This window comes from Globicephala melas, chromosome 9 (genome assembly GCF_963455315.2).
Source record: "Globicephala melas chromosome 9, mGloMel1.2, whole genome shotgun sequence".
Taxonomy (NCBI): Eukaryota; Metazoa; Chordata; class Mammalia; order Artiodactyla; family Delphinidae; genus Globicephala; species Globicephala melas.
The window spans coordinates 31,981,660-32,006,920 of record NC_083322.1 but is presented as its reverse complement, the minus strand read 5'-3'; the positions used below and the strand labels follow the sequence as shown (position 1 = coordinate 32,006,920).

General features: G+C 36.5%; 1 protein-coding gene across 1 annotated transcript in view; it reads right to left on the bottom strand.

Annotated features, from left to right (window-relative positions):
* Positions 1-25,261, bottom strand: part of ASZ1 (ankyrin repeat, SAM and basic leucine zipper domain containing 1) — a 79,686-nt gene that overhangs the window by 18,782 nt on the left and 35,643 nt on the right. The gene's annotated exons all lie outside the window — the stretch shown is intronic.

Sequence of the window (25,261 nt, the reverse complement as noted above, 5' to 3'; positions counted from 1 at the left end):
TTTTCTAGGTTCCACATATATGCGTTAATATATGATATTTGTTTTTCTCTTTCTGACTTACTTCACTCTGTATGACAGTCACTAGATCCATCTGCGTCTCAACAAATGACCCAATTTCATTACTTTTTATGGCTCAGTAATATTCCATTGTATATATGTACCACTTCTTCTTTATCCATTCGTCTGTTGATGGGCATTTAGGCTGCTTCCATGACCTGGCTATTGTAAACAGTGCTGCAATGAACATTGGGGTGCATGTGTCTTTTGAAATTATGTTTTTTTCTCCGGGTATATGCCCAGTAGTGGGATTGCTGGATCATATGGTAGTTCAATTTTTAGTTTTTTAAGGAACCTCCATACTGTTCTCCATAGTGGCTGAATCAATTTACATTCCCACCAAGAGTGCAAGAGGGTTCCCTTTTCTCTACACCCTCTCCAGCGTTTGCTGTTTGTAGATTTTCTGATGATGCCCATTCTTACTGGTGGGAGGTGATACCTCATTGTAGTTTTCATTTGCATTTCTCTAATAATTAGTGATGTTGAGCAGCTTTTCATGTGCTTCTTGGCCATCTGTATGTCTTCTTTGGAGAAATGTCTATTTAGGTCTTCTGCCCATTTTTGGATTGGGTGGTTTGTTTTTTTAATATTGAGCTGCATGAGCTGTTTATATATTTTGGAGCTTAATCCTTTGTCCGTTGATACGTTTGCAAATATTTTCTCCCATTCTGAGGGTTGTCTTTTCATCTTGTTTATGGTTTCCTTTGCTGTGAAAAAGCTTTGAAGTTTCATTAGATCCCACTTGTTTATTTTTGTTTTTATTTCCATTACTCTAGGAGGTGGATCAAAAAAGATCTTGCTGTGATTTATGTCAAGGAGTGTTGTTCCTATGTTTTCCTCTAAGAGTTTAATAGTGTGCGGTCTTACATTTAGGTCTCTAATCCATTTTGAGTTTATTTTTGTGTATGGTGTTAGGGAAAGTTCTAATTTCATTCATTTACATGTAGCTGTCCAGTTTTCCCAGCACCACTTATTGAAGAGCTGTCTTTTCTCTATTGTATATCCTTGCCTCCTTTGTCATAGATTAGTTGACTATAGGTGCATGGGTTTATCTCTGGGCTTTCTATCTTGTTCCATTGATCTATGTTTTGGTTTTGTGCCAGTACCATACTGTCTTGATTACTGTAGCTTTGTAGTATATTCTGAGGTTAGGGAGTCTGATTCCTCCAGCTCCGTTCTTTACACTCAAGACTGCTTTGGCTATTTGGGGTCTTTTGTGTCTCCATAAAAAATTTAAGATTTTTCGTTCTAGTTCCGTAAAAAACACCATTGGTAATTTGATAGGGATTGCATTGAATCTGTAGATTGCTTTGGGTAGTATAGTCATTTTCACAATATTGGTTCTTCCAATCCAAGAACATGGTATATGTCTCCATCTGTTGGTATCATATTTAATTTATTTCATCAGTGTCTTATAGTTTTCTGCATACAGGTCTTTTGTCTCCATAGACAGGTTTATTCCTAGGTATTTTATTCTTTTTGTTGCAATGGTAAATGGGAGTGTTTCCTTAATTTCTCTTTCAGGTTTTCATCATTAGTGTATAGGAATGCAAGAGATTTCTGTGCATTAATTTTGTATCCTGCAACTTTACCAAATGCATTCTTTAGCTCCAGTAGTTTTCTAGTGGCATCTTTAGGATTCTCTATGTATAGTATCATGTTATCTGCAAACAATGACAGTTTTACTTCTTCTTTTCCAATTTGGATTCCTTTTATTTCTTTTTCTTCTCTGACTGCCGTGGCTAGGACTTCCAAAACTATGTTGAATAATAGTGGTGAGAGTGGCCATCCTTGTCTCGTTCCTGATTTTAGAGGAAATGCTTTCAGTTATTCACCATTGAGAATGATGTTTGCTGTGGGTTTGTCATATATGGCCTTTATTATGTTGAGGTAGGTTCCCTCTATGCCCACTTTCTGGCGAGTTTTTATCATAAATGGGTGTTGAATTTTGTCAGAAGCTTTTTCTGCATCTATTGAGATGATCACATAGTTTTTATTCTTCAGTTTGTTAACATGGTGTTTCACATTGATTGGTTTGCTATACTGAAGAATCATTGCATCCCTGGGAAAAATCCCACTTGATCATGGTGTATGATCCTTTTGATGTGTAGTTGGATTCTGTTTGCTAGTATTTTGTTGAGGATTTTTGTCTATATTCATCAGTGATATTGGTCTGTAATTTCCTTTTTTTGTAGTATCTTTGTCTGGTTTTGGTATCGGGGTGATGGTGGCCTCATAGAATGAGTTTGGGAGTTTTCCTTCCTCCACAGTTTTTTGTAAGAGTTTGAGAAGCATGGGTGTTAGCTCTTCTCTAAAGGTCTGGTAGAATTCACCTGTGAAGCCATCTGGTCCTGGACTTTTGTTTGTTGGAAGATTTTTAATCACAGTTTCAATTTCATTACTTGTGATTGGTCTGTTCATATTTTCTGTTTCTTCCTGGTTCAGTCTTGGAAGGCTAAACATTTCTAAGAATTTGTCCATTTCTTCCAGGTTGTCCATTTTATTGGCATAGAGTTGCTTGCAGTAGTCTCTTAGGATGCTTTGTATTTCTGCAGTGTCTGTTGTAACTTCTCCTTTTTCATTTCTAATTTTATTGATTTGAGTCCTCTCCCTCTTTTTCTTGATGATTCTGGCTAATGGTTGATCAATTTTGTTTATCTTCTCCAAGAACCAGCTTTTAGTTTTACTGATCTTTGCTATTGTTTTCTTTGTTTCTATTTCATTTATTTCTGCTCCGATTTTTATGATTTCCTTCCTTCTGCTAATCTTGGGTTTTGTTTGTTCTTCTTTCTCTAGTTCCTTTAGGTGTAAGGTTAGATTGTTTATTTGAGATTTTTCTTGTTTCTTGAGGTAGGCTTGTATAGCTATAAACTTCCCTCTTAGAACTGCTTTTGCTGCATCCCATAGGTTTTGGATCATCGTGTTTTCATTGTCATTTGTCTCTATGTATTTTTTGATTTCCTCAGTGATTTCTGGTTATTTAGTAATGTACTGTTTAGCCTCCATCTGTTTTTGTGTTGTACGTTTTCTTCCCTGTAATTCATTTCTAATCTCATAGCGTTGTGGTCGGAAAAGATGCTTGATACGATTTCAATTTTCTTAAATTTACTGAGGATTGATTTGTGACCCAAGATGTTATCTATCCTGGAGAATGTTCCATGAGCACTTGAGAAGAAAGTGTAATCTGCTGTTTTTGGATGGAATGTCCTATAAATATCAATTACATCTATCTGGTCTATTGTGTCATTTAAAGTTTCTGTTTCCTTATTTATTTTCATTTTGGATGATCTGTCCATTGGTGTAAGTAAGGGGTTAAAGTGCCCCAGTATTACTGTGTTACTGTTGATTTCCTCTTTTATAGCTGTTAGCAGTTGCCTTAGGTATTGAAGTGCTCCTATGTTGGGTTCATATATATTTATAATTATTATATCTTCTTCTTGGATTGACCCCTTGATCATTATGTAGTGTCCTTCCTTGTCTCTTGTAACATTCTTTATTTTAAAGTCTATTTTATCTGATATGAGTATTTCTACTCCATCTTTATTTTGATTCCATTTGCATGGAATATCTTTTTCCATCCCCTCACTTTAAGTCTGTATGTGTCCCTAGGTTTGAAGTGGGTCTCTTGTAGACAGCATATATATGAGTCTTGTTTTTGTATCCATTCAGCAAGCCTGTGTCTTTCAGTTGGAGCATTTAATCCATTCACTTTTAAGGCAATTATCGATATGTATGTTCCTATGACCATTTTCTTAATTGTTTTGGGTTTGTTTTTGTAGGTCCTTTTCTTCTCTTGTGTTTCCCACTTAGAGAAGTTCCTTTAGCATTTCTTGTAGAGCTGGTTTGGTGGTGGTGAATTTTCTTAGGTTTTGCTTGTCTGTAAAGCTTTTGATTTCTCCATCGAATCTGAATTAGATCCTTGCTGGGTAGAGTAATCTTGGTTGTAGGTTCTTCCGTTTCATCACTTTAAGTATATCATGCCTCCCCCTTCTAGCTTGTAGAGTTTCTGCTGAGAAATCAGCTGTTAACCTTATGGGAGTTCCCTTCTATGTTATTTGTCACTTTTCCCTTGCTGCTTTCAATATTTTTGTTTGTCTTTAATTTTTGCCAATTTGATTACTATGTGTCTCGGCGTGTTCCTCCTTGGGTTTATCCTGTATGGGACTCTCTGCATTTCCTGGACTTGGGTGGCTATTTCCTTTCCCATGTTAGGGAATTTTTCGACTATAATCTCTTCAAATATTTTCTCTGGTCCCTTCTCTCTCTGTTCTTCCTCTGGGACCCCTATAATGCGAATGTTGTTGTGTTTAATGTTGTCCCAGAGGTCTCTTAGGCTGTCTTCATTTCTTTTCATTCTTTTTTCTTTATTCTGTTCCGCAGCAGTGAATTCCACCATTCTGTCTTCCAGGTCACTTATCCGTTCTTCTGCCTCAGTATTCTGCTATTGATTCCTTCTAGTGTAGTTTTCATTTCAGTTATTTTATTGTTCATCTCTGTTTGTTTGTTCTTTAATTCTTCTAGGTGTTTGTTAAACATTTCTTGCATCTTCTCCATCTTTGCCTCCATTCTTTTTCCGAGGTCCTGGATCATCTTCACTATCATTATTCTGAATTCTTTTTCTGGAAGGTTGCCTATCTCCACTTTATTTGTTTTTTTTTCTGGGGTTTTATCTTGTTCCTTCATCTGGTACACAGCCCTCTGCCTTTTCATCTTGTCTATCTTTCTGTGAATGTGGTTTCTGTTCCACAGGCTGCAGGACTGTAGTTCTTCTTGCTTCTGCTGTCTGCCCTCTGTTGGATGAGGCTATGTAAGAGGCTTGTGCAAGTTTTCTGATGGGAGGGACTGGTGGTGGGTATAGTGGACTGTAGAAATGTGTTTTTGAAAAATCATGAAAGAAGTTATGCTTTCTAATATGAGGTTTCATTAATTTACCTATCTACATAGAAAAACATCAGAGTACCTCACTGTGCTTGTGCTGGGAAAATAGTGATGAATGACACAAACAAGCCCCCTACCTCTCAAAATTGCTCATACTAAATAATTGTTACATTTTTAAAATTTACCCTTTATTTAGTAAAAATATAAGTTTAAAACTCTTATTTCTTAATGTGTTCTACTATGATTCTACTTTAGGACTGAAAGAATTTTACCCTGACTTGGAGGCTTACTGTAATCAAGAAAGACATCCAGTCCAATAGTTTAGCCAGAGACTATGTTCTGAGAGACCACAGTAGTTTCCTCTAGGGTATCATTTCCCAAAATTAGAGATTCAACCCCTCTACTCCTAGAAGTCTGCTTCTGGACCTAATTACAAAGGACACCAGAAAGATTCTATTAGTTCCACTTGGGCTGAACTTAGTATCATGGTCTGTTTTAAAGGAGATCTGGGATTCTGGGCTCAATCTTCCTGAGTCACCTCAAATATCGGATTTATATACAAAGACCTTTGAAAAATAACAAATTAAATAATTTCAGAATTCTCTGTTTTGACCTCATTAAGGTAGCTTGTCTTGGCTACTCACATTACATACACAACACAGAAACAGAATACTTCTCTGTAAGGTTTGTTAACATGAGGTATATCATCTGGTCACTTCACACCAATGTCTTTAGCACAAAAAGCTTTACACATTTATCTGTTCCTTCTATTTCAATCTTTTATTAGAAATTACAATTTCAATCTTTTATTAGAATTTCAATCTTTTATTAGAAATTATATGCTAAGGTAGTTGTCAAGTGCTGCCTCTTCTACCTTGAATACCTCCTACACAGTTGCTTCATTAGACAATCTTTATGAAGTGAAGAGTGAAGTTCTGGATAGCTTAAGCAAATAGGGAAAATACATACAATAGGACAAAGCTGTCTGAGTCAACTGATCATGCAAATTCTTCCCTAAGTCTAAATCAGACGTCTTGATGCTTCTCCTCCACCCCACCTCCCCCACAACAGCTCAAATCTGCTCCTTCCAAGCTTCCCTATTTCAAAAAGCTTCCATTAACCAAATAACTCAGGCCTAAGACTAAAGCACCATTCATGACTTTTCTCCACCTCTCCATATAGAAGTCATCAGAAGGCCCTATTGGCTCTATTTTCATCATATTTAAAAAAAAATTTTTTTTTGATCTGGACCATTTTTAAAGTCTTTATTGAATTTTTTATAATATTGCTTCTGTTTCATGCCTTGGATTTTTGGCCACGAGCATGTGGGATCCTAGCTCTCTGACCAGGGATCGAACCCACACCCCCTGCATTAGAAGGTGAGGTCCCAACTGCTGGACCTCCAGGGAAGTCCGTCATATTTTGAATCTAACCACTTCTCACAACCTTGTTAGCCACAGTAAGCAGTTCAAACCATCATTATATTTCTCTGATTTATAGTTTTGTAACAGCCTCATAACTGCTCTCCATGCTTCTACTCTGGCCACTTACAGTTTATTCTTTTTGGAAATGCCAAGTTCTTCCCCTTGCCGAGACTGTGCAAGTGCTATTCCCTCCACCTTTCCCTAGACCTTCATATTGTGCACTCCTTCATCTTAATCAGAAAAGGTAACGTGAAAGTGTGAGTGTCCCATTTGCTGGAAACTTATTACTGATAATCGTAAGTGAAATTTCCTAAATCTGTACTGAAATCTGTTTTGAAATTGTACTGAAAATTGAGGTTCTTCTAAGTATCGATTTCTCTTAGAATCTCAGAAACCAGCAGGGATATAATTTTCAGTCTGTAAATTCACATGGACATAAAATGGCTTCTCAGAGATGCTTATTTCATCCTAGATAATAAAACTGCTAGACTAGTATAGTTTGCTGACTAAGAAGCTTCAGATCACTACTGGAAAATGTGTTATAAAAAACACTGCATTGGTTTCTAACTTCTAAGAAAAGTTGAATTTACTGAATGCAACAGCAAACTCCTATAAAAGTGTCTAGATTACCTAGACGGTGTATTACTCATCATCTTATAAACTCATAAGGCAACTGCTAACAGCTATAAAAGAGGAAATCAACAGTAACACAATAATACTGGGGCACTTTAACCCCTTACTTACACCAATGGACAATCTTATAGACTCTTATAAACAAGTTTATAAACTTTTCAGGGAAGTTATGAAACTTTAAAATAACTGGTTTACTCAGGTGACGTGGTAACTCTGTGCTACTGATAACTTTACTTTCAATATTAATTTCCATCTTATTTATTTCCTGAGATTTAATATAAAGAATTATTTACTTCCCATTCTCTCTTTAAATCACTGCAATTTTGTTCTGCCTGCTCCTTCTAACACACAACTGCTTTGGCAAAGGTCAGGAGTTACTTGGACTCCTTTTATTCTTCTAGCACTTAAAGGTATGTATTTCAGAGGCTTCTGTCCTCAATACTCTTCCCTTTTCACTACATAAACACCATACCTGTATGATCTCACCCACTCTCATGACTATTGTTAAAACACTGATGGCTGCTGAGTCTCTATCTCTAGCCCAGGCCTTGCTCCTGAGCTCTGGATCATAACTGTCACTTCTACCTGGGTACCCCAACAAAACTCAAGATCAACACATACCCAAATCTTAAGTCACCATCTTCCCGCTAACACACAATACTCTCTGTTATTACCTATCTCTGTGAACAGCATCAGAGTCCAAGCATGGCCCAACCCAGAAACCTGGAATTTATCCATGACTCCTTGCGCCTTCATGTCTAAGCCAGCACTCCTGCCAGTGTTACCTCCTTCCTATCATTTGCATCTGTACTTTACACTCTCCTCCTTCTTCCTTGTGTTCAAGCCCTCATCATTTCTTACATGGATCACTGCATGCAACAGGATAACTAGCCTCCTTGTCTCCAGTCTTTCCTCCACATCTGTAAATCTCATCGAATCAATTCACTGTTTAAAGTTTTCAAGGTTACACCTATGAGAATCTTCATGATAAGTCCTCTGTCTACCTCTCTACCATTTTAGCACCTGCAATCCTACTCCATCCTATTAAGAGATTTCAGTCATATCTGCAGGTATGAATTTGCCTCTCTCCTCTGAATGTCCTATTTTCAGAGTACTTTCTGGTTGAAATGTCTTTTCACTTTTCTCTTCAACACATGTATTCATAATCTACCTCTGGGGTTTTATCTTAGAAGCCAACATGTCCCCCAATTTTTTGATGCCCCATCTCATCTTAGATAGCAATTCCCCTCTTCTCTATGTTCTCATAGCACTCTGTACTTATTTTTGTCAGTTCACCTTTCAGGCCAAAATGTATTTGTTCAATTCATCTAGTTTCTCAACCAGATTATCAGTTCTTTGAGGATAATGATCCTGACCTGCCTCTATATCCACCCCCCACAACCCATGCGGTGACTAGTATAATGCTCTACTTCTGTGTTTTGTGTCATGCGTATATTTAACACAGGCAGGGTTTTCTCCTTATCTATTACATCATCACATGTCTACTGATTGTGTTAGTCAATGCATCTATATCCTTACTCTATATCCTTAGATTTGCCTAATGAGGGATACATGTTGAAATTTCCTGCTATAATTGTATTTTGATCTACTTCTCCCAGAATTTTAATGGGTTTCGATTTATGGATTTAGTAGCCATGTAGTTTAGAGTGTACAGGTTTGTGCTTGTTATATTTTCATTGATTTTGCCTTTTTTCATAGTATAAAGTTCTTTATTCTGTGTATTGCATTTAATAGTAGTAATATCTGATATTGATAATCCTAATTTCTATGGGTTTACCTTTACCTGTAAAGGGATTTTTAAAAAAATTTTTATTTATTTTTGGCTGCATTGGGTCTTCGTTGCTATGTGCAGGCTTTCTCTAGTTGCGGCGAGCGGGGGCTACTCTTCCTTTCAGTGCGCAGGCTTCTCATTGTGGTGGCCTCTCTTGTTGCGGAGCACGGGCTCTAGGGCGCACGGGCTTCAGCAGTTGTGGCTCATGGGCTCTAGAGTGCAGGCTCAGTAGTTGTGGTGCACAGGCTTAGCTGTTCCGCGGCATGTGGGATCTTCCCGGACCAGGGCTCAAACCTGTGTTCCCTGCATTGGCAGGCGGATTCTTAACCACTGTGCCACCAGGGAAGTCCCTGTAAAGGGATTTTTCATACCTCTTTTTCTTCAAATTTTCTTGTAATAGCGTTTAGCTGTCTTTTGTTTTTTAAGTCAGTATCTCAGTTGAAAAATTCAGTCCATTCTCATTTAGCATAATGACTGATATAATTGACAGTATTTCTTCTCTTTTGTTTTTGTTGGTGCAACAAAACTGCCATTCACTACATTTTTCCCCTTGAAAATCTGATGATTCTGATTTGCCTTTTTTTAAAAAAAAGATGCCATTAAACATTACCCTGTTTCTCTGCTCTTAGCAAAACACATATGACTCTCCTATAGGTAAGCAAGGTAAGACCTATTTCTCCTAATGAGACTTACGGTTTCTGCCTCCACCATGCCACATTCTCCCTGTTTACACTCAAATAGGATAAGACCTTTTGAATACTCTTAGCTCCCTTTCTTCTCTTAGGTGTCCCCCAACTCTCTGCAAACTATAGCTCTTAGATTTTGTTGGCATAATTTAATATTTATTAGAATTTTACTTGCATTTTGTCTTGTCTGTTTCCAGAATCCTTATTTAGCATTCATATTTCACATTCCCAGTCTAATATAATCCATTAAATACACGTTTATCTAAGTTCATCCCTCTTCACTGCTTTCTCTTCACCCTCCTCCTTCATGAGGTCTCTGGTTCTTTTTGGTTTGGTTAGTCTTTCCTCAGCTGGGGTGCTTGGGTAATGTATTTTCTGAGTTCCTGCATATCCTTGACCATCTTTCTTTTACCCTGACAGGCTTAGCTTGGTTGAGAATAAGATCCTTAGGTTGCAGGCCTTTGTCTAAATGAAAATATAATTTCATTTTTTTTCTAGTTTCAGCTGTGCACATGGGAAATCTGATGTCACTCTAATCTTTTTACTTTCCTTTGTTAAACACTTAATTCTTTCTGCCTGGAAACTTGTAAAAATTTCCTCTTTGTTTTTAGAGTTTACACATTTTAACCAGAATTTATGCCTAGGAGTGTCTTTCCCCGCCCCCCCCCCCCCCCAATCAGTCCAAACTAAAGTTCAGGAACTTTTCCAAAATGCAGTCTTTTTTTTTTTTTTTTTTTTTTGAATTCAGTCTTGATAGAGTTTTTCAGCTTAGGAACCATTTCTTTTTTCTAGAATGTGTTTATTATTACGAATCTTCCATGTTCCTTTTTCTTCCCAGAATTTTGGATTCAAACACCACATTTTTTTAAGTTCCAAGAGATCTTTCTTCATGCTGCATTTAGATCTCATGTGCTCTTAATTTTTAATTCAGGTTTTTGCCTTTCTCTGTCAGCAATTTTATTGTACTAGGCAAATATTTTAGTTGTCAGTCTTTTCCCTACCTGCTGGGAAGTTTTTTATTTCCTATTGCCTCTTTAGGGCTCAGGTCCCGTACCTGTAATATTCTTAATGGCAGAAATCCTTACAGATTTTGAAAATCAAAGAAGTTGCTTATGCAATGGGTCTATAGTTTAAGGGCAGGCTGTTAGCTCCCTCCAGCAGTACCTTGAGAATTCTCTCAGCTTTCCTATCTTCCTGAACTTGCCCAACCTCATGAACAGAGACAACTCAGCCCATTTGTTTAGCTCCAAGTCTTTAAGAGTCTGGAAACCTAAGGCATTCATGCCGGATCAGCTTTACCTCAGGTCCACAGATCTCCTAATGTCAAACTTTTGCGGGATCAGCTGCTCTCCACCTAGGCTTATGCCTGATAATTTCCTACCCTTGGGGAAAAGAGTTTGTCTGTTTTGCAGGCATAGGAACAAAAGCCTGAATCCTTATCAACACCCAGCTCCCTTAAGGTCTCAGCAGCCCAAGGTCTGGGAAAGGCATAGCTTGGAGTTGAGAACACAGAGGATGAGAATGATGTTCTGGTAGCCAAGTTCCCAGATATGCTGTGTCATGTTTATAAGGGCCATTGCCAATCCAACATATATTCATCCATATTTTCATCTAGTAATTTTTTATTAAGCATCTGTGTGACTTTTTTTTAATATTTAAATATTTTGAGGCATATGAAGTAACTTTTGTGTGAGGTTGGAACTCAGCATTTTTTTTATCCCTCTCCCACCCCCTCCCCCTTGGCAACCACCAATCCATTCTCTCTGTTCATGATTCTGTTTCTGTTTCACAGATAGGTTCATGTGTGTCATATTTTAGATTCCACATATAAGTGATATCATACGGTATTTGTCTTTCTCTTTCTGACTTACTTCACTTAGTATGATAATCTCTAGGACCGCCCATGTTGCTGCAAATGGCATTATTTCATTCTTTTTTTATGGCTGAGTGGTATTCCATTGTATATATGTTCCACATCTTCTTTATCCATTCATCTGTTGATAGACATTTAGGTTGTTTCCATGTCTTGGCTGTTATGAATAGTGCTGCTATGAACATAGGGGTACATGTATATTTTTGGATTAGAGTTTTGTCTGGATATATGCCCAGGAGTGGGATTGCTGGATTTTATGGTAATTGTATTTTCAGTTTTCTGAGGAACCTCCTTTCTGATTTTCCACAGTGGCTGCACCAACTTACATTCCCACCAACAGTGTAGGAGGGTTCCCTTTTCTCCACATCCTCTACAGCATTTGTTATTTGTAGACTTTTTAATGATCACCGTTCTGACCAGAGTGAGGTGGTACCTCATTGTAGTTTTGACAAATTTCTCTAATAATTAGCAATGTCGAGCATTTTTTCATGTGCCACTTGGAGAAATGTCTCTTTAAGTCTCCTGCCCATTTTTCAATTGGGTTGTTTGTTTTTTGTTGTTGTTGAGTTGTATGAGCTGTTTGTATCATTTTGGAAATTAAGCCCTTGTCAGTTGCATTATTTGCAAATATTTTCTCCCATTCTGTATGTTGTCCTTTCGTTTTATGGTTTCCTTTGCTGTGCAAAAGCTTGTAAATTTGATTAGGTCCCATTTGTTTATTTTTGTTTTTATTTCTCTTGCCTTGGGAAACTGACCTAAGAAAACATTGGTACAAGTTATGTCAGAGAATGTTATGCCTGTGATCTCTTCTGGGAGTTTTATGGTGTTATGCCGTATGTTTAAATCTTTAAGCCATTTTGAGTTTATTTTTGTGTATGGTGTGAGGGTGTGTCCTAACTTCGTTGATTTACATGCAGGTGTCCAACCTTCCCAACACAACTTGCAGAAGAGACTGTCTTTTTCCCATTGTGTATTCTTGCCTTCTTTGTCGGAGATTAATTGACCATAGGTGTATGGGTTTATATCTGGGCTCTCTATTCTGTTCTACTGATCCATATGTCTGTTTTTGTGCCAATACCACGCTGTTTTGATTACTGTAGCTTTGTAGTACTGTCTGAAGTCTGGGATCGTTATGCCTCCTGCTTTCTTCTTTTTCCTCAGGATTGCTTTGGCAATTCTGGATCTTTTATGGTTCCATATGAATTTTAGGATTATTTGTTCTAGTTCTGTGAAAAATGTCATAGGTAATTTGATAGAGATCACATTAAATCTGCAGATTGCTTTGGGTAGTATGGCCATTTTAACAGTATTAAGTCTTCCAATCCAAGAGTATGGGCTATTTTTCCATTTCTTTGAATCATCTTCAATTTCCTTTACTGTTTTATAGTTCTCAGCATATAAGTCTTTCACCTTCTTGATCAGGTTTATTCCTAAGTGTTTTATTCTGGGGGTACAATTTTAAAAGGTATTTTTTTTTTTACATTCCCTTTCTGATATTTCATTGTTGGTATAAAGAAATGCAAGCGATTTCTGTATGTTAATCTTGCATCCTGCTACCTTGCTGAATATGTTTATCAGTTCTAGTAGTTTCTGTGTGGTCTTTAGGGTTTTCTATATAGAGTATCATATCATCTGCATATAATGACAATTTTACCTCTTCCCTTCCAATGTGGATATCTTTTATTTCTTTTTCTTGTCTGACTGTTGTGACTAGGACTTCCAATACTATGTTGAATAGAAGAGGTGAGAGTGGGCATCCTTATCTTTTTCCAGATTTTAGTGGGAAGGCTTTCAGCTTTTCACCATTGAGTGTTATATTGGCTGTGGGGAACCCAGCATTTTTTACTCCTTCAAATAGCAATCCAAATCCCCAGCACTAAAATGATGATCCATTTTCCCCTGCTAGTTTGAAATGCCACATTAATCATATATAATAATTTCATGTATTCTTGGATTTCATCCTAGATTTTCTTTTCTGTTTTACTTTTAGCAATCAGCAATTGAGAGCTTTCCACCAATACCACACAGTTTAATTATTGTGATTTATTTATTTTTTAACATCTTTATTGAAGTATAATTGCTTTACAATGTTGTGTTAGTTTCTGCTATAAAACAAAGTGAATCAGCTATATGTATACATATATCCCCATATCCCCTCCCTCTTGTGTCTCCCTCCCACCCTCCCTATCCCACTCCTCTAGGTGGTCACAAAGCAATGAGCTGATTTCCCTGTGCTATGCGGCTGCTTCCCACTAGCTATCTATTTTACGTTTGGTAGTGTATATATGTCCATGCCACTCCCTCATTTTGTCCCAGCTTACCCTTCCCCCTCCCCCTCCCCGTGTCCTCAAGTCCATTCTCTAGAAGGTCTGCATCTTTATTCCTGTCTTGCACCTAGGTTCTTCATAACTTTTTTTATTTTTAGATTCCATATATATGTGTTAGCATACGGTATTTGTTTTCCTCTCTCTGACTTACTTCACTCTGTATGACAGACTCTAGGTCACTCCACCTCACTACAAATAACTCAATTTTGTTTCTTTTTATGGCTGAGTAATATTCCATTGTGTATATGTGCCACATCTTCTTTATCCATTCATCTGCTGATGGACACTTAGGGTGATTTACTTTTGACATCAGGCAAATTATATATCATAACTCTTCTTTTTAAAAAGATGTATTGATTTTTTAAAATTACTTAATTCACACATATGTAGTAATACTTCTCCCTTAGAATACTACTGATAATCACTGATAAGAGTTGGGTATTGTTCCAGATCTTAGCAAACAAAAAGAGCAAATTTTATGTATATAAACATATGTGTGCAGAAAAAGAAGACATTTTAAAATATAAATAATATCATGCTATTTATGCAATGTCTTGCCAATAAATGAATTGAAAACCCTTTAAGTTCCCTTTGAATATTACTTTGTCTGAATCACACAGGTTTTGATACCAAGGCTTTAATTGTTGTTCAATTCTAAGTTTTACCACTTTTCTTTTCAGTTCCTCTTTAATCCAGAAGTTACTAAAATGTATAATTTAAATACCCAGTTTTATGCATTGAGGAGGCTTTTGGTTGTTAAATTCTAAATTCATTACATTGTAGTTAGTGAAAGTGTTCTATAAGACATCACTTTTTAAAAAGGAATTTATTAAAGCTTCCTTTATGGCCTAGAACATAACCGTATTTTAAAAACAATCCATGTATAGTTGAAAAGAATTTATATATATAAATTATGTTAGCATCAGAATTCTAAATAAATATCAGTTAGATACACTTTTTAAGTGTTATTTGAACCTCCTATACCTTTAATTTTTGTCTAATACATTTATACTAAAGTCTTCAAATATAATTATAGATTTTCCATTTCTTTTTCAGTTCTATAATTTTCATTTTATATATTTTAAAGCCATTTATATTAAAACTATCTTGTTAAATTTTTGCTTTTATCAAAATGAACACTTCCTCTTTGTTCCCTTAAATAATTTATTACCCCAGAGGGTTTTTTGTTTTGTTTTGTTTTGTCTTGGTATCTACCAGGTATAAGTACTTTCTAAATGAACAACATTTTCTTATCATTTTATTTTCAACCATTATTATTGTATTTTAGTTGTGATTTTATTGGATTTTGGTTTTAGCCATATGTGAGTTACTATATTTTAATCAGTGAGCTTTACCAATGTTTTCTTTTTTATTAATATGGTTAGACTTATTTCTGACATTATATTTTTGCAGTTTTTATTTATCATGCTTCCATGGTAAATATATGCATTTATGTCTCCTTTTTAGTCTTGTTAGACTGATCAAATTCTATTTGTTCTATCCACCCTCTACCTCCCCCCACCCCGCCCCTTTATCTAAAAGCTTGTAACGTCCTTCTTTTCTTCTAGGACAACAGTCCCTCCTTATCCACAGGGGATATGTTCTAAAACCCCCAGTGGGTGCCTGAACCACAGACAGTACCAAACCCTATATATACTATGTTTTTTTCCTATACTAACAGAAAAAACGGGTAGCATAAACAGTGTGGATACGCAGGACAAAGGGATGATTCATGTCCTGGGTGAGACAGCAAGGGCTTTAATAACATTACACAGAATGGCATGCAATTTAAAACTTATGAATTGTTTACTTCTGAAATTTTCCATTTAATATTTTCAGACTGCAGTTGACTGTGGGTAAGTGAAACCACAGAAAGCAAAACAGCAGATAAGGAGGGGGGAACTACTGTGCTTACTTTTAAATCCTTTTCACCACCTTCCTAACACCCTTCACCTTACCATTCAACAAAAACTAAAGTTAATCAATAACTTTGGTCTCATCTGAAGAGAGAAGTTTACTTTTATTTTGCTTCATTCTCTCCTCAGCCACCCAAATTCCAAACTTGATATCATGGAAATTTAGTATAACATTGTCTTATAATCACATACTCTCTCTCTCTTTTTTTTTTTTTTTTACAGCCAGTAGTTATTTAGATTTACCAATATGCTTACTAATTTCTTTGTTCAACATTATACCTTGCATCCCATTGCCTCTGGGTTTATTTTTCTTTTTGTAGCAAACTTTTTAGATGTTATTTTTAAGTCAGTTGAATAGCAGTTCTTGACTGGGAACACTTTTCTATCAAATATGTGGGAGGTATTTTAGTTTATCAAAATGACTGCACAGAGCTTTTGGCATTTAATGGGTGAGGGCGAGGGTTGCTAAATATCTTGCAATACACAGTACAATCTCATTCAAAATGTCAGTTGTACCTATGCTGAAGATGATAACTTTAAGTTCTTGTATATATGAAAATGTCTTTATTTTGCCTTCACTCTTGAATGACAGAATGGCTAAACACAGAAGTACAGTTCAAAGTTTATTCCTCAGACCATTTGTCTTCTTCCATATATAGTTGTTATTAAGAAGTCTAATGTCAGATGGTCATTTCTTGATAGGAATTGTCTTGAGAAATTGTCTTTTCTATAGGTAACTTTTAGGAATTTTGCCTTTATTCTTGATATTTGGAAGGTTATTGTGATGTGTCTTTATATTTTAATTTTAAAGTAAAATATATGTTATATATCTTTATCACTTTGTATGTATAAATTTTATTTTGCACTTGGTAGATCTTTCAATCCTAAGGACTTGTGTGTTCAGTTTAGGAACATTCTTGGACATTATTCCTTCAAATACAGTCTATCTTCCATTTTCTCCTTCTGGAACTCTTATTAGACAAATGTTATAACTTCTGGCGAGGTTCTCCATGTCTCTTACCTTTTCCTTTGTAACTCTTTGTGTTGTATATTCCAGGAGATTTCCCACATCTATCTTCCAGTCCACTCACTAGCTCTTCAACTGAGTCCCATCTGCTATTCTTTACACGTACTTAAGTTTAATATTCAATAATAGTTTCTTTTTTCATAATGCACTCTACTTGTTTCATAATTCCTGTTTGTTATGTTGTGGAAGCAAATCCTTCTTTTATTGCTTAGAGGAATACAGTCCTTTTTAGATTCTTCTGTTTTTTCTACTTTATCTAGTCTAAGACACCTTTTGTTGGATTTGTTGCCCTTGTTTTGTGATGCTTACATTCTCTAGGTTTTGGTGATCTGTGGTTATGCACCCATCTTCTGGCCTGTAAAGACCCCTCAAGCACGGAAAACTCAAGCCAGCAACCCTGGCCTGGACTATCAGTAATGCAGTTCTTAGGCATTGCCAGAGAGGGTTCCCATTTGTTTCTTTCTTTACTCTTTTTCCATCCCAGAAATAACTCCCTTTCTTGTTTCTTTTTCCATCCCAGAAATAACTCCCTTTCTTGTTTCAAATAGAAGTTTTTTAAAACTTTAAGGATGTCTAAAGTTTGCTGTGGAAGGGCAGAACTTTAGCATATGTTCAGTTTAACATCTTGAAGTCATAAACCTATTTTTCAGAAAATTCCCGGTCTTTTCTGGGTCATGTTTTTCTTTCAGAATTTTTAGAACCATCTCATCAAATTAAAACAATTCCCTTGGCACTCTAAATAAGATGTTTAATTTTACAAACTAATTTAGATAAAAAACAAATGTCTTTTTTTAATGCTGAGTCATCCCAGCCAAGAACATGACATGTCTATTTATTCAATCTCCTTTTGTTTTAGTCAGTATAGTTTTAAACTTCTCTTCATTTGTATCCTTCACATTTCTTTTACATTTACCTTTGGAAATTTATGGGGTTTTGCTCTTGAAACTGGGATCTATTACCTAAATGTATTCTCAAGCTGGCTATTATTTGTAAATTGGAAACCAACTTAATTTTGCATATTAGTTAAAAGAAAGCTATCTCACTTTATGATTACTATTTCTAACAGTTTCTGAGTTCATACTTGGGTTTATCAAGCATATATTCATATAATCTAAAATATAAATTTGTCCCCTCTTTCCTAATAAAAAAGGCCTAATAGTTTGATCCAAGGTAACATAATACAGTGGTTTAGAACAGTGATTGGCTGTTTTTTTTCTGTAAAGGGCAAGAAAATAAATATTTTAGGCTTAATGGGGCATACACAGCTGTGTCATAACCACTCAACTCTGCTACGGTAGCCCACAGTAGCCGTAGACAATACATAAAGGAATGAACATGGCTCTGTTCCAATCACACTTTAAAGGTTTGCAAAAATCCTAGCTTAGAGTATAAGAAGTATACTTATAAGTGTAAGTCAGTCAGTCTGCCTAAGTTAAAATCTAGTCCTCAGTATTTATTGGCCATGTAACCTTAGGCAAGTTTGTTAAACTCTCATTGCCTCAGTTTCCACAACTTTATATGGGCATAATAATAATTTCTGCATTTGTGGTACCTATTTGTGATATTATCATAATATGTGGTAAAGAAATAATAATGTTCAATAATTAGAATAATACTAGGCATAAAATAAATGCTCTGTCATTATTAGCTATTTTTATTATTATTTGTGTCTCTTGTTTTTTTCTCTTACATAACTAAATTGCCTTATAGTTCCCAAAACAATGTAAGACAAAAAGAGCTTATAGTAAGCATCCTTATTTTGTTCTTGACATTAATGCAAATGCTGTTAGTGTTTCTCTGATAAGGATATGACTTGTTTGGGGTTCAGATATATATGTATGAAATTAAGAACTATTCACCTAATCAAATTTTACTAAGGTTACAAAAATCAGAATAAGAGTTTAACTTCTATAAAAACACCTTTCTGGCATCTATTATAATGATAACCTCCTTTTTAAAAAGCTCTTGACATATTTATAAAATTTATTTCCCTAATATTGAACTATTTTCCTTTGAAATAGAAATTCTAACATGAATCCCATTTGATTATTGTATATTACGCATTTATTTTGCAGATAACATTCACCCCGCTGATACTTCATTAAGGGATTTTTGTATTTATAGTCATAACTGAGATTGATTTATAAAGTTTGTTGGACTGGATAACTTTTTCTTTACTCAATTTCAAAATTAGAATTACGTTTGCTTTATAAAAAAGAACTGAAAGGCTTCTCTCTCTCCCTTCTTTTATACTCTGGAACTCCTCAAATTGTACTAGTGTAATCTATTCCTTGGAAGTTTAAAAGAAATGACCTTTAAACTCTCTGAGTCCAGGACTTTTTTTGGAAGTTGGCTTTATGACAATTTTTCTCAAAAGACAGATAAAAATCACAACATAAAAATTAAGAAAAACAACAACCAAAAACAACATAAATTAAAAAAAACAAACTAGAAATAGCATCTTCAACACATGTAACAATAAAAATCTAAGAGATCCAATATACAAAAAGGTCTTATAAATCAGTAAGACGCACGTAGACCACCAACTAGAAAACTGGTCAAAAAAGGTCAAACGCAATTAACAGAAATACATATAAGCCACTAACAAAAATGTGGAAGACTAATCAATTAAGTATTATTGAAGAGCATGCAAACTAAAATGAAGTATTATTTACAAATCAGATTAGAAATTCAGAATACCAAATACCTGGTGATATCACTGTGTGGGTTCTTTCAAGTACTGTGGGAGGTAATCTAAAGTGATTCCACTTTTTCAGAAAACAATTTGGCAGCATCTATCACAATTCTAAATATACATATATGAGTCAGAAACTCCACTTTACTAATGTATTCTATAGAAAACCTACCCAAGTTGCCAGAGATGTTCACTGTAGCATTTTTTGTAATATTAAAAAATTGAAAACAATCCAAACGTTCTTCAATAAAATATTAGGTTAATTAATGATACTATATCCATAGAGTGGAATATTATGCAGCCATTATAAACAGAGAACTATATCTACACATATTGGCAGATATACTGTCCATGAAACACTGTCCAGTTAAATAAGCCAATTGCAATACAGCATATAGCACAAAATCCCATTTAAAAATAAAGGGGGGAGGGGACCTTCAAGATGGCGGAGGAGTAAGACGTGGAGATCACCTTCCTCCCCACAAATACATCAAAAATACATCTACATGTGGAACAACTCCTACAGAACACCTACTGAATGCTGGCAAAAGACCTCAGACTTCCCAAAAGGCAAGAAACTCCCCACATACCTGGGTAGGACAAAAGAAAAAAGAGAGACAAAAGAATAGGGATGGGACCTGAACCTCTGGAAAGGAACTGTGAAGGAGGAAAGGTTTCCACACACTAGGAAGTCCCTTCACTGGCGGAGACTCGGGGAGGCAGGGGGGAAACTTCAGAGCCATGGAGGAGAGTGCAGCAACAGGGGTGCAGAGGGCAAAGCAGAGTGATTCCCGCAAAGAGGATCGGTGCCGACCAGCACTCACCAGCCTGAGAGGCTTATGTGCTCACCCACTGGGGCAGGTGGGGGTTCAGAGCTGAGGCTCGGGCTTCGGAGGTCAGATCCCAGGGAGAGGACTGGGGTTGGCTGCATGAACACAGCCTGAAGGGGGCTAGTGCACACAGCTAGCTGGGAGGGAGTCCGGGAAAAGGTCTGCAGCTGCCCAAGAGGCAAGAGACTTTTTCTTGCTTATCTGTTTCCTGGTGCACGAGGAGGGGGGATTAAGAGCACTGCTTAAGGGAGCTCCAGAGACAGTCATGAGCTGCAGTGATCAGCGCGGACCCCAGAGGTGGGCATGAGATGCTAAGGCTGCTGCTGCAGCCACCAAGAGCCTGTGTGCAAGCACAGGTCACTATCCACACCTCCCCTCCCGGGAGCCTGTACAGCCGCCACTGCCAGGGTCCAGTGATCCAGGGACAACTTCCCTGGGAGAACACACAGCGCACCTCAAGCCAGTGCAACGTCACACCGGCCTCTGCCGCCACAGGCTCGCCCCACATTCCGTATCCCTACCTCCCCCCAGCCTGAGTGAGCCAGAGCTCCCTAATCAGCTGCTACTTTAACCCCATCCTGTCTGGGCAAAGAAAAGATGCCAGAGGGTGACATACATGCAGAGGCAGGGCCAAATCCAAAGCTGAAACCTGGGAGCTGTTCAAACAAAGAAGAGAAAGGGAAATTTCTCCTGGCAGCCTCAGGAGCAGCAGATTAAATCCCCACAATCAACTTGCATCTGTGGAATACCTGAATACACAACTGATCATCCCAAAATTGAGGTGGTGGACTTTGGGAGCAACTGTAGGCTTGGGGTTTCCTTTCTGATCTAATTTGTTTCTGGTTTTATGTTTATCTCAGTTTAGTATTTAGAGCTTATTATCACTGGTAGATTTGTTTATTGATTTGGTTGCTCTCTTCCATTATTTTTTTATATATATATATAAATTTTTTTTCTCTTTTCTCTTTTGGTGAATGTGTATATGCGTGCTTCTTTGTGTAACTTTTGTCTCTATAGGTTTGCTTTTACCATTTGTCCTAGGGTTCTGTCAGTTTTTTTTGTTTGTTTCTTTGTTTTTGAAGTATAGTTTTTAGCGCTTGCTATCATTGGTGGATTTGTTTATTGGTTTGGTTGCTCTCTTCTTTTCTTTGTATTATTACTTTATTATTTATTTAATTTTAATAACTTTATTTTTTTTCTTTTTCTTTCTTTTTCTTCTTTTTTCTCCCTTTTCTTCTGAACTGTGTGGCTGAGGGGATCTTGGTGCTCTGGCGGGTGTCAGGCCTGAGCCTCTGAGGTGAGAGAGATGAGTTCAGGATATTGGACCACCAAAGACCTCCTGGCCCCATGTAATATCAATTGGCTAGAGCTTTCCCAGAGATCTCCATCTCAATGCTAAGACCCAGCTCTACTCAACGACCAGCAAGCTCCACTGCTGAACACCCCATGACAAACAACTAGCAAGACAGGAACAAAACCCCACCCATTAGCAGAGAGGTTGCCTAAAATCCTAATAAGGTCACAGACACCCCAAAATACACCACTGGACGTGGTCCTGCCCAACAGAAAGACAAGATTCAGCCTCATCCACCAGAACACAGGCACCAGTCCCCTCCATGAGGAAGCCTACACAACCCACTGAACCAAACTACCCACTGGGGGCAGACACCAAAAACAATGGGAACTATGAACCTGCAGCCTGCGAAAAGGAGACCCCAAACACAGTAAGTTAAGCAAAATGAGAAGACAAATACACAGCAGATGAAGGAGAAAGGTAAAAACCCACCAGACAAAACAAATGAAGAGGAAATAGGCAGTCTATGTGAAAAAGAATTCAGAGTAATGACAGTAAAGATGATCCAAAATCTTGGAAATAGAATGGAGAAAATACAAGAAACAAGCATTTACCCAGGACCTAGAAGAACTAAAGAGCAAACAATGATAAACAACACAATAAATGAAATTAAAAATTCCCTAGAAGGAATCAATAGCAGAATAACAAGCAGAAGAATGGATAAGTGACCTGGAAGATAAAATAGTGGAAATAACTACCACAGAGCAGAATAAAGAAAAAAGAAAAAGAACTGAGGAGTCTCAGAGACCTCTGGGACAACATTAAATGCACCAACATTCAAATTATAAGGTTCACAGAAGAAGAGGAAAAGAAACGGACTGAGAAAATATTTGAAGAGATTACAGATGAAAACTTCCCTAATATAGGAAAGGAAATAGTCAATCAAGTCCAGTAATCACAGAGAGTCCCATACAGGATAAATCCAAGGAGAAACACGACAAGACACATATTAATCAAACTATCAAAAAGTAAATACAAAGAAAAAATATTAAAACCAGCAAAGGAAAAACAACAAATAACATACAAGGGTTCCCCATAAGGTTAACAGCAGATCTTTCATCAGAAACTCTGCAAGCCAGAAGGGAATGTCAGGACATATTTAAAGTGCTCAAAGTGAAAAACCTACGACCAAGATTACTCTAACTAGCAAGGATCTCATTCAGATTCGATAGAGAAATTAAATCCTTACAGACAAGCAAAAGCTAAGAGAATTCAGCACCACCTAACCAGCTTTACAACAAATGCTAAAGGAACTTCTCTAGGCAAGAAACACAAGAGAAGGAAAAGACCTACAATAACAAACCCAAAACAATTAAGAAAATGGGAATAGGAACATAAATACCGATAATTACCTTAAATGTAAATGGATTAAATGCTCCCACCAAAAGACACAGACTGGCTGAATGGATACAAAAACAAGACCCGTATATATGCTGTGTACAAGAGACCCACTTCAGACCTAGGGACACATACAGACTGAAAGTGAGGGGATGGAAAAAGATATTCCATGTAAATGGAAATCAAGAGAAAGCTGGAGTAGCAATTCTCATATCAGACAAAATAGACTTTAAAATAAAGGCGAAAATAAGAGACAAAAAAGGACATTACATAATGATCAATGGATCATTCCAAGAAGACATAACAATTGTATATATTTATGCAGCCAACATAGGAGCCCCTCAATACATAAGGCAAATGCTAACAGCCATAAAAGGGGAAATCAACAGTAACACAATCATAGTAGGGAACTTTAACACCCCACTTTCACCAATGGACAGATCATCCAAAATGAAAATAAGGAAACATAAGCTTTAAATGATACATTAAACAAGATGGACTTAATTGATATTTATAGGACATTCTGTCCAAAAACAACAGAATACACTTTCTTCTCAAGTGCTCACGGAACATTCTCCAGGATCGATCATATCTTGGGTCACAAATCAAGCCTTGGTAAATTTAAGAAACTTGAAATCATATCCAGTATCTTTTCCAACCACAACTCTATGAGACTAGATTATCCATTACAGGAAAAACTCTGTAAAAAATACAAACACATGGAGGCTAATTAATACACTACTAAGTAACCAAGAAATCACTGAAGAAATCAAAGAGGAAATCAAAAATACCTAGAAACAAATGACAATGAAAACACAATGACCCAAAACCTTTGGGATGCAGCAAAAGCAGTTCTAAGAGTGAAGTTTATAGCAATAACATCCTACCTCAAGAAAAGAGAAACAACTAAAAAACAACCTAATCTTACACCTAAAGCAATCAGAGAAAGAAGAACAAAAAACCCCCCAAAGTCAGCAGAAGGAAAGAAATCATAAAGATCAGATCAGAAATAAATGAAAAAGAAATGAAGGAAACAATAGTAAATATCAATAAAACTAAAAGCTGGTTCTTTGAGAAGATAAACAAAATTGATAAACCTTTAGTCACGACTCATCAAGAAAAAAAGGGAGAAAAATAAAATCAATAGAATTAGAAATGAAAAAGGAGAAGTAACAACTGACACTGCAGAAATACAAAGGACCATGAGAGATTACTACAAGTAACTTTATGCCAATAAAATGGACAACCTGGAAGAAATGGACAAACTCGTAGAGAAGGACAACCTTCTGAGACTGAACCAGGAAGACACAGAAAATATAAACAGACCAATCACAAGCACTGAAATTGAAACTGTGATTAAAAATCTTCCAACAAACAAAATCCCAGGACCAGATGGCTTCACAGGGGAATTCTATCAAATATTTAGAGAAGAGCTAACACCTATCCTTCTCAAACTCTTCCAAAATATAGCAGAGGGAGGAACACTCCCAAACTCATTCTATGAGGCCACCATCACCCTATACCAAAACCAGACAAAGATGTCACAGAAATGAAAACTACAGGCCAATATCACTGATGAACATAGATGAAAAAACCCTCAACAAAATACTAGCAAACAGAATCCAACAGCACATTAAAAGGATCATACACCATGATGAAGTGGGGTTTATCCCAGGAATGCAAGGATTCTTCAATATATGCAAATCAGTCAATGTGATACACCATATTAACAAATTGAAAGAGAAAAACCATATGATCATGTCAATACATGCAGAAAAAGCTTTTGACAAAATTCTACACCAATTTATGATAAAAACCCTCCAGAAAGTAAGCACAGAGGGAACCTACCTCAACATAGTAATGGCCATTTATGACAAACCCACAGCCAACATCTTTCTCAGTGGTGAAAAACTGAAACCATTTCCACTAAGATCAGGAACAAGACGAGGTTGCCCACTCTCACCACTATTATTCAACATAGTTTTGGAAGTTTTAGCCACAGCAATCAGAGAAGAAAAAGAAAGAAAAGGAATCCAAATCGGAAAAGAAGAAGTAAAACGGTCACTGTTTGCAGATGACATGATCCTATACGTAGAGAATCCTAAAGATGCTATCAGAAAACTACTAGAGCTAATCAATGAATTTGGTAAGTAGCAGGATACAAAATTAATGCACAGAAATCTCTTTCATTTCTATACACTAAAATGAAAAATCTGAAAGAAAAACTAAGGAAACACTCCCATTTACCATTGCAACAAAAAGAATAAAATACCTAGGAATAAACCTACCTAAGGAGACAAAAGACCTGTATGCAGAAAACCATAAGACACTGATGAACAAAATTAAAGATGATACCAACAGATGGAGAGATATACCATGTTCTTGGATTGGAAGAATCAACACTGTTAAAATGCCTGTACTACCCAAAGCA